Here is an 11,125-nt window from a genome sequence, read left to right as displayed (position 1 = left end):
AATTTGGTTTATACAATAAGCAAGCATCAATGCTTCTAATTATTTGGTTTAAAAGAATTCCAATTTGTGTAGAAAAGCAGTGCGAAGGTTTGATCACGATTTGATGCTATTGCACGCTGCAAGGCTCATGTAAGAGAAGCACGCTGTAAACATTTTCATTTGTTGTTTCAATATGGACGTGTGGGTTACGCGAATAGCATTATGGGTTTATTGGATTTGCAATTGCAACGCCATTATGCGGTGAGAACTTTCATATTTGTAAGATAAAAATATTTCTTATCTGTCATTATTTTTCTTAAATTCAGAGAGGGATGTATACATTAAACTTACATATCCGTTGACTGTGGCGTGTGTGTGACATTTTCTATCGTGAGAAAGGACTCACGGCCGTGTTGGATCTGCATCATCCTGGTTAGAAATAGGCCTACAGTGAAATCAAGGAAGGAAAGGTATGATTATGATGCATTACATAGCAAGTGATATTTTCAAACAGTGATTAACATGTGAGATCAAGTGACCGTCGTTATAAAGGTAAGTTTACAGATTTAGTCCCTCGCGTGACGTCTTTCGACCTTTGAAAAGGGGAGCAAGATCACTACTATACTGTTAATCGAGTATTTTAATGATTGAGTGTACTGTTTTTCATATAAACATCAGCGAGGATTAGACTGAAGATAGCAATACCGCATCTGTCTGAATAACTATGTCCTTGTCTGATTTCATTCTCATCCTTTCACTTCTATTGCCAGGAATGTTTGAACATAATTAGGTTAGGGCTGCCAAATATATCTGGATTAGAATTTAATTGTTACACAGATTCTTATTCAGTAGATACGATACGAGATAAAACACTTATTCTTGTACAAAACTGTGGACAGTACGTTTAAGTAGGCTAGATCAGTTGTAAACTACAGGAACATTTCTTAGTTCTAGTAAATGACTACATAGTATTATTTAGATATGCTAGAGAAAGCTATACGATTATGATCATAGCAGTTATAGAAAATCAATTAATTTATTTTTTGTTATGCTGTAGATGAAAAGCATAGACGTTATATTACGTTGTGGTGCAGACTCGCTGTGACAGATGTGTTTGGGGATGCTCCTTTGGGCTTAATGTTTACGACTTATCACACCCTCTTGGGCTTCAGTTAAATTAACCTGATTGAGGTACTTATTGCCTTTGAAACTTCTATTTAGGTAATTTATTATAGTGAAGTGATATTCACTCCATTGTAGATTAATTTGTTTTTCATTAGGGCCTAATAAGCTACATGAGGTCCTAAATATCCTAACACATTTATCTGTTACCTTATGTCTTACATTTGACAGTATTCAGAATCAATAGCTTTTCCTTTAGCACTATCTTTCAGTAGGATGCTAATTAGTTTATAATATCACCCATTCAATACATTAAAATTTTAAACATTTAGGAATTTATCTTTATTTCCATATGAGACATGTTTTGTCTTTCATTGAAGGCATCATCAGTCACAGCACTACCTCAAGGCACAAATCAGGCACCTGATCTGCAATCAAATTGTAATCACTAGGAAATAATATTGACATATTACAGTAGGGTTAGTCAATGAGAAAAACAATGTTCATTGATAATATGGATACCAACATATCGGCCGTTTGCTGTAAATTACCAGTTGTGAAGGATAACAGCGTCAAAATGTTAGGGTATGTCTTACAAAGGTTAACTTAACATATTTACATGGGGGCAGTCTAAGGGAAAAATAAGTTACTGGGACCAATAGGTAAGACCACAGGGTATTTAACATTGTCCAGCAGCAGTGGTCCATATGAAATATTGACGTTACACTATCAGAAATGTCAGGAAAATCTCAATGAGAAAATCAATGTTCATTAATAATAGGAGTTAAAAAGGATTATATTAACATATTTACATGAGGGCAGTCGAAGGTAAAAGTTACAAGTAGTCGGCACCAATGTGTAAAACCACAGGGCATTTTAACAGTGTCCAGCAGTGGTGGTCTGATATGAATCATTGACGCTACTCTATTAGAAAATTTAGGAAATTACAAAGCTTATAATATATATTTACATGGAAGCACTTTGGGGAGAAAGTATACAAAATGTCTGGCACCATTGTGCATAACAGTTATTTCTGCCGTTGGTTGATGATCGCAGTATTGACAGGGCAACTACACAGTAATATTGTCGTTACTCTATTTATTTCTTAGTGATTACAATTTGATTGCAGATCAGGTGCCTGATTTGTGCCTTGAGAGGTAGTGCTGTGACTGATGATGCCTTCAATGAAAGGCAAAACATGTCTCGTATGGAAATAAAAGATAAATTCCTAATTGTCTAAAATTTTTAATGTATTGAATAGGTGATATTATAAACTAATTAGCATCCTACATATAGTATCTTAAATACAGATCCACAATGATATCACTTGCATATCTTTCAGTATGGTACTTAAAACAGTTTAAATTAATGACACTTTTGGTAAAATTATGGTAGGTAAAAAGCTATAAACTGTCCTCTCATTTTTGGGAACTGAGGGGTTAATTCCTTCTAGATTCAACTGTAAATATATTGTACATCGACGACTTAGTGGAACATACAGCTGCGGACTACGGCCAAATAAAGGGAATTATCTTGCTCGTTTTAGCATTGCTACTTACTCGACTTAGAATTTCCACTATATTTTGGTCCATATTTAGGAAGAGTAATCTATTTCGCATATTATATTATTTGGTTAAGCATATATTCACGAGATATTTATTGTCGCCATCTACTGCACCTCCCAAAATATAACCCACGATCAATTTCTTCGGAAATTCAGTAGGTAAGCTAATTAAACAGTAACCATCATAGACAACCATCGCAAAGGCAGGCCCGCAACATCTAGGACCCGTGCAAAGGTCAACAGTGTGAATGCGATCATTAGACAGAACCGGTACATTAAACTGAGAGAAATCGCGACGCAGCTGAACATGTCTTATGGCAGTGTGTTCGCCATTGTTCACGAGGTCCTTGGATATTGTAAGCTGTGTCAAAGATGGGTCCCACGTCTTCTCACCGATGAGCACAAGGGACGTTTCCAATCCTCCCTGGCATTTTTGCAACGCTATGCCGCAGACGACAACGGGTTTCTGTGGCGAATCGTCACAGGCGACGAAACGTGGGTCCACCACTTCACCCCCCAAAATGAAGCGAACATCAATGGAATGGGTGCACCCCTCATCACCACAACGAAAGAAGGCCAAGATTCAGCCTTCAGCCGGTGAGGTTATGGCGACAGTGTTCTTTGACATGGAGGGTTTGCTGCACGTGGAATTCATGCCGAAAGGAACGACGATCAACGCGGCGTCGTATTGTCAAACGTTGCACCGGTTGCGTAAAGCGATTAAAGAGAAGCTCCGGGGGAAATTGAGCACCGGTGTGATTTTGTTGCACGATAACGCAACACCTCACAAAGCCCGCCAAACGAGAGAACTGCTGCAGCGTTTCAAGTGGGAGGTCTGGCAACATCCACCCTACAGTCCCGACCTAACGCCATGTGACTTTCATCTGTTTGGTAAGCTCAGAACGGAGCTCGGTGGTCGACATTTCAAGACCGATGAGGAGGTGAAGGCCGCTGTCTCCGAGTTGTTGCAGAACGCTGGAGGAAATTTCTATGCATCCGGCATCGACAAGTTGGTTGTGCGTTTGCAGAAATGTTTGGAGTCTCTTGGAAACTATGTGGAAAAGTGACATTACAGTGTATGTCGTTATAGTCATGTTGCTGTTGTATAGGTAGTGTAATAAATGGCCATAACTGGGAAGTGAAACTTATTTTCTGATCTGCCCTCGTACATCACAATGTTTTCTGTGCCTTAATTGTGGTCACTCAGTTAAGAGCTGCAGCAAACGTGGAAAAGCTTTCTGCTCTAAATGCAGGCAATCACATCATCGTTCAATTTGCCCTATTGAAGCTTAACAACCAACCACAGTTAATCAAATTGCCACCCACTTACCTGACCCCACACACTTACAGGCGTTTGGTTAATTGGACCAGCAGGATTGAGTGAAGTAACATGTTGTGTTTTGGTCTCAGTCAATCTAGTTTTATTTTTACATCACTTATCAACTTGCTAAAAATTGAAATTGTTGCTGAACGAGCAATCACCATCACTGGATTTGAAACCACTCAATCGACTCCAGAGAAACGTCATCGAGTACATCTTCGCATTCAAGGACTTATGACAAAAACGCAAACATTTATCACTGCTCTCGAAAGTAACAATGTGTATTCTTCTCATCCGACTACTCCACCAGACATCATTTCACTCGCACACAATCATACACTGTTGGCAGACTCCAGAGATCATTCACTTACTTGCTCATTGAGATACTAATCGGAGCTGACAACTATTGGAAACTAATAAGACACTCCGATCAGAATCACTTCTTCATTTGTCTTACTTCCATCGATTTTTGGATGTTTACTTAGTGGCAACCGATCAGAAATCCTCAGTAACGAAGTCAGCATTAATAAGGTAGAGCTATTCGAAGATTTTACAGCACTTGATAATAAAATAAGTCAGTTTTGGAATCTTGAGAGCATGGGCATCAAGGATACTGAATTAAAATCAAAATATCTAAGTAATAGAAACACAGAGACAGTCAACGAATTCCACAATTCTCTCTGTGTAAATGCTGGTAGGCAAGTAGTTTCACTTCCCAAGAAACATAATTCGCTCGTTAACGACAATCGGATGAATTCAGATGAACGCTTGCAAGCATTGACACGAAATTTCAATAACGACATCGGCTACAAAAATATGTACTACAACGAAATGTTTACTTACATTCTATAGCTGAGTCTCTCAGGGTGCATGCGCCCGTGCTCTGCACGGCGCAAGGTGCAGGAGATGACTTCACTAGGTTGACCAGAGTGAAAACCCTCACTCCACTTTCCCTACACCTGTCTCACCCGTTCGACCTGTCTTTGCCTTCCCCACCTTCCCCGGTGATTCTCCCCACACTTCGAAATGTTTATGTACGGTGAGCGGTGACACTGTTGTATGGGACAATGTTACTGGTGTTAAAACACTCTTCTTTCAATTTTGCATGAGAAGACAAATCTCTAGCTCTTCTTTTCTTTTATCTTTGCAATGATATACCAGTTATGCCTGGAACAAGGGACCGGCTGTCAGCAATTCTGAGAGCCTTCTTTAAATTAGTCAGAAATAGGCCTACTCACACACAATCTAGTTTTCGTACAAGTCAAAACAGGAAAAAAATACCTTTCACATATGCATGTGGAACCAAACATACAAATAATCTTAGCTACATCTCGATGCAGCTTAGGAAAATCTTCCTTCGACAAATTCTCGTAGAATTGAGCAAAGCCTTTGTATTGGAAAATAGATCTTTTTAATTAACTTATCACATAATTATTGTCCCACAGATTAAGCATTTGGCTTTATCGTCACGACTGACAAAAGAATACGAACGTTCCCAGTTCGATTGAAATGGACTTTCGGAAGCCTTTGCTTTCTTCGAAACAGGTTGCTCGATTATTATGTTGTTGTCTTGCGCTGATCTGTTTCACTCTTCACTGATGAGCCGTCGATTACCGAATGCTTTGTCGCTCTCAGCACACTGCACCACCCGAGTCAAGCCAAGTCGGACCGATGCACAGTGCACGGAGTCTGTGCCTTGATTTGCACGCGTGAGATTTTGGGCATTTGAGAGGCCCTGTTCTAGAGGGTCAAGTTGAGGTGGTTGACACAGATATCATACCAGACTTATCCTACTCTCTAACCTCACCACGTTGTTAAGAAGGAGAATGGAGATTACACGAAATGGAGAGTCATGTTTGATGCACCTTCTCATACAAAAATGTGCCTCTCTTTAAACGATATATTGGAAATAGGACCGAACGTTCTTTGTGGAGCACTATCTGTATTACTCAGGTTCTGATTGTTCCTGTATGCCTTAATAGGGGGATGTAAAGCAAGCATTTCTACAACAATCTCTGCACCCAGCTGACATGGATTTGACCGGTTTCTTTTGGTGTCGCATATCAGATGCTAATGGCCGACCTCGGACTACAAATTACGTTATCACTTATCGTTTCACCAGAGTACCTTTTGGACTTTCTTCTAGCCCCTTTCTTCTATCTGCCACACGCTGAGAATTAGCAACGTTACACACTGATTTATTTCCTTCTGCTGCTGTACTGGTGGACAAGTGCACTTACATGGAAAACTGTTATTTCTACGACAGACAAAACTGCTCTCTGCACAATACGCATAGACCTTACCGCCCTCATGAACATAAAAGCTTCCTATGTTGAAATGGGCTAATAACTCTGAATCACTACAAGACTTGTGGAAGGCTGTGAATATATGAACAAAAGTTCTTGCATTGATTGGAATACAGATTCTGATGCCTTCTCTCACATCGCTGGTGATATTTTGATTGGCTTTTTAGAGAAACCTAGTACCAAACGCCTAGTACTTCAGGTTATTTCAAAATTCTACGACTCTACCGTAGTGTTTACAAACTAACCTGTACCAAAGAGAATAAGCGACCTGTACAAAACAACGGATTGCACATAGTTATAATGACAAGTAGCGTCATCTAGTGTGACATATGAGAACTAATATCCATGGCACGGAAATTCTAACACGGTTACATTCGTGCCACATGATTTAGAAGGCGGAAATTAGACGGAATTGACACGTAAAGACGACACCAGTCATTCATATTAATCTCTACAAATGCAACATGGATCCCGATACAAAGAGAGCTCTAATGCAGAAAAGATCCGTTCTTAAAGCCGGTTTAACACGCATACAAAGCTTTGTGAGCTCAGAACTTGATACGGCAGATACAACTTTAATCGAAGTAAAACTGAATAGGCTACTTTCTCTTAAGGAAGATTTCAAATACATTCAAACTGAACTCGAGCTAAATGATGACGAAAATATCGATTCACATATCGATTACCACCAGGAATTCGAAAATAATAGCGATCTTCTGGAAGCTAAGCTTAGAAAGGCTATCATTTCCCAGACTTCACATTTAGCTGACAAAGTACGTTCTCTTTCAACCAATGATGTAGGAAGGCAAATAAAATTGCCAGAAATCAAGCTCCCTACATTTGACGGTACATTAACAACTTGGCTTCACTTCAGGGACACCTTTCAGAACCTGGTAGTTAATAGCAATGATCTGTCGAATGTTGAGAAGTTTCGTTACATGTTATCCTCGCTTAAAGGAGAAGCCAAGGATGCTGTTAGGAATATTGGCATTTCAGACTCCAATTTTACTGTAGCTTATGATCTTCTCGTGAGCAGGTATCACTCGCCAAAATTAATATCTGCTGAATATATTAAACAGATCCTAGAATCACCGGGTAAAGTATGTTCAACCGAAACAGAGATACACCAACTCGTAAATAAATTGAGGTAGCATTGATGCACTGAACCACTAGATACTAAGAATAAATTCTGAGGTAGCATTGATACACTGAACCACTAGATACTAAGATAAGCATTCTAGATCTTCTCCTAAACGAGCTCTTACTATCGCGAGTGGATAAGAAATTGAGACTAGAATTCGAAAATAAACATTCTCATCTCGAAGCTGTAGATTTTAAAGAACTTGTTAAGTTCTTGGAGGGACGTTGTCAGACATTGCAACTTTGAGCCTCCAACCCCTCTCCCAGTCTATCGCAAAACCATCAGACAAGTTCAAGGTCAAAAATCGCAGCTCAACAGTCATACATTACAACGTCAAGACAATGTTGCATCTGTTCAGATGAACATCAGCTTTATAGGTGCCCAGATTTTCTTGAATGAGATTGTGATGAGAGGTTCAAAGTAGTAAAGGATAAAAATCTATGCAGCAATCGCCTGAGCTCATCCCACACTTGGAAGGCATGTACATCAAAAACATCATGTAGATTATGTAACAAATATCACCACACGTTGTTGCATCATGAGACTGACCATATATCATCTCTTGCAAATCAAAACAACAATCCACAACAATCATCTTATCATTCTCTGAGAAGCACATCCAAGAATCAGATACTTCTGAGTACGGCTTTAGTAAAGATCAAGGACGGTCAGGGAAGATTCCATTTAGTTCGTGCCATACTCGACTGGTTCGCAGAGTAACTTTATATCCGAACACATGATGCAACAACTGAAAAAGAAAAAGACCAGCGCCATAACACTGGAAGCTTTTGGTGAACTCACATCCCAAGCAAATACAGCAGTGAATATTGAGGTTCACTCAACAATCAACGATTATCACTTCAACGTGGAATGTATTGTTCTTCCCAGAATAACTGGCAATATACCTGTCTCACATATCAATTTTCAAGGACTGGAACATTCCACAAGACATCACTCTCGCTGATTCTGACTTTCACATCCCTCAGGCTACAAATTTACTGATTGGCGCACAGTTTTTCTTACAGCTCCTGCAACCCAGAAGAAAAACCCAACAAGGGTACCCATGTCTACAGAACACACAACTAGGATGGATTCTCAGCGGGGAATATTCACAACTCAATCGAGAAAGGGAAGTGGAGACACCAACCAAGTCGCTCTTTATCAGGTCTGACCTCAACTTAGAAATACAAATTACCGGGCGAGTTGGCCGTGCGCGTAGAGGCGCGCGGCTGTGAGCTTGCATCCGGGAGATAGTAGGTTCGAATCCCACTATCGGCAGCCCTGAAGATGGTTTTCCGTGGTTTCCCATTTTCACACCAGGCAAATGCTGGGGCTGTACCTTAATTAAGGCCACGGCCGCTTCCTTCCAACTCCTAGGACTTTCCCATCCCATCGTCGCCATAAGACCTATCTGTGTCGGTGCGACGTAAAGCCCCTAGCAAAAAAAAAAAAAGAAATACAAATTCAGAAGTTCTGGAGCCTTGAGGAAGTGAACCATGTTACACACTCACCTGAAGAGAAGGAATGTGAAGCCCATTTCAAGGACACCACAAGAAGAGATGAAACTGGGAGATTCATCGTAGAGCTACCCCTTAAGAGAGAGTTGAAACTTGGAAACTCAGTGCAGACTGCCAGCCGACGTTTTCATCTATTAGAACGGAAACTACAAACTCAAGACGACCTTCGTCAAAATTACATCACCTTCATTAGAGAGTACCAGACCCTTGGACACATAACGGAACTTCAGTCAGAACCCGTTGAAGGAGAAAGATATTATATGCCTCATCACGCTGTTGTCAAGCATTCTAGCAGCACTACTAAAATAAGTCGTATTTGGTGGATCAGCAAGGACTGACAACGGTACTGCCTTAAACGATATCTTAATGGTAGGACCTACAATTCAAAAAGATCTTTGCTCAATAGTTATGAGATTCCGCACTCACAACATTGCTTTCACCGCTGATATTGAAAAGATGTACCGCCAGATAATGGTTCATCCTAAACATTGACACTTACAGTGCATCCTATGGAGAGAACATCCTCAAGATAAACTAAAATCTTATGCTCTTAACACTGTCACATCGTTTCTCTCCACAAGATGTCTCCAGCAATTAGCACTCGAAGAAGCGCCCGAATTCCCGAGAGCGGCCGCGATGCTCAAACGTGACTTCTATGTTGATGACTGTCTTACTGGAGCAAATACCTTAGGAGAAGCCCTGGAGCTGCGAATCGAGTTACAACAGCTTCTCAGTTGTGCAGGGTTTCCTTACAAGTTGTCCATTTCATGACCGTATCGATGTTTAATCAAGAAGTAAGTATAAATAACCACCTAATCGATACTTTATTAATGCCTCAGGCAAAATTGAATAAAATTAAAACTTACAGGACATGTTTCGACCACTTAGTGGTCCTCTTCAGCTGTATAAATAAAGAACTGAAAAGAAAAACATTGACAATAAGCACAAATAAAAGTTCTTTGGAGACTCCTTTGATAAAAATGGAGGTCGTCAGAATAGGTCATCTTGCCTTTCGTTCTTGTTTGGAAAAGATGTTTATTCTGCGCTGTCTAGAGGGTCTGTCTTTGAGCGCGACCTGGTGAAGTAACGATGTGATACAGTTTGACAGTTCATGGAAAGCTCTGGAGAGAAGGGAAGTAGAGTTTCATCGTCATCTAAAATAACATGTGAGGGAGGAGGGAGATTGGGCTGTGCTTCTGCGATGTCGTGTTTGATTATATGTTTTTATGCTCATTGTTTTCGTTGAGATTCTCTTCATCTTATATGAGAATATTAGCAAATACTTAGAATGGGTAGACATGAAACAGACTAGACGAACAAGAGATATAATCAAACACGACATCGCAGAAGCACAGCCCAATCTCCCTCCTCCCTCACATGTTATTTTAGATGACGATGAAACTCTACTTCCCTTCTCTCCAGAGCTTTCCATGAACTGTCAAACTGTATCACATCGTTACTTCACCAGGTCGCGCTCAAAGACAGACCCTCTAGACAGCGCAGAATAAACATCTTTTCCAAACAAGAACGAAAGGCAAGATGACCTATTCTGACGACCTCCATTTTTATCAAAGGAGTCTCCAAAGAACTTTTATTTGTGCTTATTGTCAATGTTTTTCTTTTCAGTTCTTTATTTATACAGCTGAAGAGGACCACTAAGTGGTCGAAACATGTCCTGTAAGTTTTAATTTTATTCAATTTTGCCTGAGGCATTAATAAAGTATCGATTAGGTGGTTATTTATACTTACTTCTTTTCAGGGTTTCCTTTGCGAAAATGGTGTTCCAATAGCCCTGAATTACTGAACTCCATCCCAGAAAGCTTACGAGAAACTAAGCACTCGTTAACTGACATCGTTAGTGAGATGGTAAAGACCGTAGGGTTGACTTGGCATCCATCCACAGACAAGTTTCAAATAAACTGTAACGCAAATTTTCAAGAATTAATGGGTGATACGACGTTCACAAAGAGAATGGTGCTCTCAACAATATCCTCAATTTACGACCCACTTGGATTTATAAGCCCTGTAGTAATCAGCTTCAAGGTTTTCATGCAACGTCTCTGGCAGGAAAGGTCAGGATGGGATGACCCTTTACTAGTAAACTTACTTGATATGTGGTTGAAATTATATGATCAGATCCCCACGCTTAATAGCATCAAGGTCCCAAGGTGTGTT

The 11,125-nt window shown here is 40.0% G+C and overlaps 1 protein-coding gene across 5 annotated transcripts in view; it reads left to right on the top strand.

The window, feature by feature from the left end:
- The first annotated feature begins 217 nt into the window (after positions 1–217).
- fmt (phosphatase 6 regulatory subunit 1-like protein fmt) overlaps positions 218–11,125 on the top strand; it is a 516,745-nt gene continuing 505,837 nt past the window's right edge. For all 5 annotated transcript variants that reach the window (XM_067145523.2, XM_067145524.2, XM_067145526.2 and 2 more), the window contains exon 1: positions 218–449. The gene's annotated coding sequence lies outside the window, so the exon portion shown is untranslated. The remainder of the gene's footprint in view (positions 450–11,125) is intronic.

The sequence above is a fragment of the Anabrus simplex genome, chromosome 4 (genome assembly GCF_040414725.1).
Source record: "Anabrus simplex isolate iqAnaSimp1 chromosome 4, ASM4041472v1, whole genome shotgun sequence".
Classification (NCBI taxonomy): Eukaryota; Metazoa; Arthropoda; class Insecta; order Orthoptera; family Tettigoniidae; genus Anabrus; species Anabrus simplex.
This window is presented reverse-complemented; position numbering and strand designations above follow the sequence as displayed.